General features: G+C 36.7%; 1 non-coding gene across 1 annotated transcript; it reads right to left on the reverse strand.

Moving 5' to 3' along the window:
- Positions 1–971: 971 nt before the first annotated feature.
- LOC145110297 (small nucleolar RNA R71) lies at positions 972–1,079 on the reverse strand. The gene has a single exon (XR_013709681.1). It is a non-coding gene; the product is annotated as a small nucleolar RNA R71 (small nucleolar RNA).
- Positions 1,080–1,564: the final 485 nt, after the last annotated feature.

Genomic DNA, 1,564 nt, shown 5'->3' on the forward strand with positions numbered 1-1,564 from the left:
ATACCCAACTTACCTAATCTATTCTATAATCCGACTAGGTAAACTGCCTATAGGTTCATAAATTTGCTAAGTTAATTAGGTTTATAAATTTAAAAGTGGATTGGTATTTTTGTTCACATCAAAGTTTTTGGCGCTGTTGCCGGGGAACGACTTATTTTATTTTTAGTTTAATTGCTTTTAGTTATTTGATCCTTTTTATGGGGTAGAATCTGCAAAAAGTTATTTTTCAGCATTAATTTAGTTTTTATGTTTGCTCAGCAGCCACGCCGTGGGAACTTTTGGCTACATCGTGGTCACTAAACAACCATATTTCAGTTTAGTTATTTTTATTCGTTTTGCGTGTTTTTGTTTTTTTTTGTTTTATTTCAGTAATTTATGAAGAGAGGATCCAAAACTCCAGTATTTCCTCCACTTTAGGATCCAGAATCAGCTTTTCACAAGACAAAAGACAAAAAGATCGGCGAATCAAGCAACACTTTTCAATCTGACAATGTTGAGCACTTTGAGAAGACTTCAAACTAGAAAGAAGTAGGATACGAGGAAGGTATAGTAAGCGATTCAGAGGGAGACATAAAGAGTGAAATTGAAGAGATGGTGCACATCACGGAGATGATAATGGAAGAGTACAAGAAAAGAATGGGTGATAACGGGTCGGGACTTGTGCAACCAGAAATTCCAAAAAACGCAAATTTCGAACTAAAGGGGCACATATTGGCCATGCTAAAACATGTTCCATTCTACGGGAAAGATCATGAAGATGCCTACATGCATATTGACGAGGTGAACAACATTGCTAATTATTTCAATATTCCCAATATACCTTGTGAAACGGTGTTGTTACGGATGCTTCTGGTAACTTTTAGAGGAGCGGAAAAAGATTGGGTAAAGGCACTTCCAACAGGCGCTATCACTACCTAGGCTCAACTTTGTGAAGATTTCATTCAACAATTTAGTCCATCATCCAAGGTTGTAAATTTGAAGAAGAATATAGCCAATTTCGAACAAAAAATAGGAGAGTCCTTATACAAATCATGGGAAAGGTACAAAGGTTTTCTTAGAAATTGTCCTCAACACGACTTCAACATCCAACAAGAGGTGTCTATTTTCTATGACGAGGTTAACATTACAACGAGGAAACTTCTTGATTCTCAAGGACCAATGACTAAGAAGAATCCAACCACTATCAAAGAACTAATTGAAGAGTTCGCTAAGCACTAGAGAGAATACCATAACATGCAAGAAGATGCTACAAGAGGTAAAGGTGATGGAGGAAATGAGAACTTGGCTGTAATAATTGCTAAACTAGAGAACATGCATCGAAGAATGACAAAAATGGATCAATCTGTTCATGCCATACAGGTTGGATGCGAAAATTGCAATGGGCCTCATTTGACCAAATATTGTGATTTAGATGAGAATAGGAATCGAAAGTCCCAAGTATGTTACTCAAGTGGAGACAAGTACGATGAGGATTGGAGAAAACCAGAGAAGGAGTGGTTAACTTACGATAAATACAAGAAGTAAAAAGATGATAAGTTTAGACAAACCGGACGAGGCTTCTATT

The sequence above is a fragment of the Lactuca virosa genome, chromosome 4 (assembly GCF_052849685.1).
Source record: "Lactuca virosa cultivar CGN04683 chromosome 4, Lactuca_virosa_CGN04683_v6, whole genome shotgun sequence".
Lineage (NCBI taxonomy): Eukaryota > Viridiplantae > Streptophyta > Magnoliopsida > Asterales > Asteraceae > Lactuca > Lactuca virosa.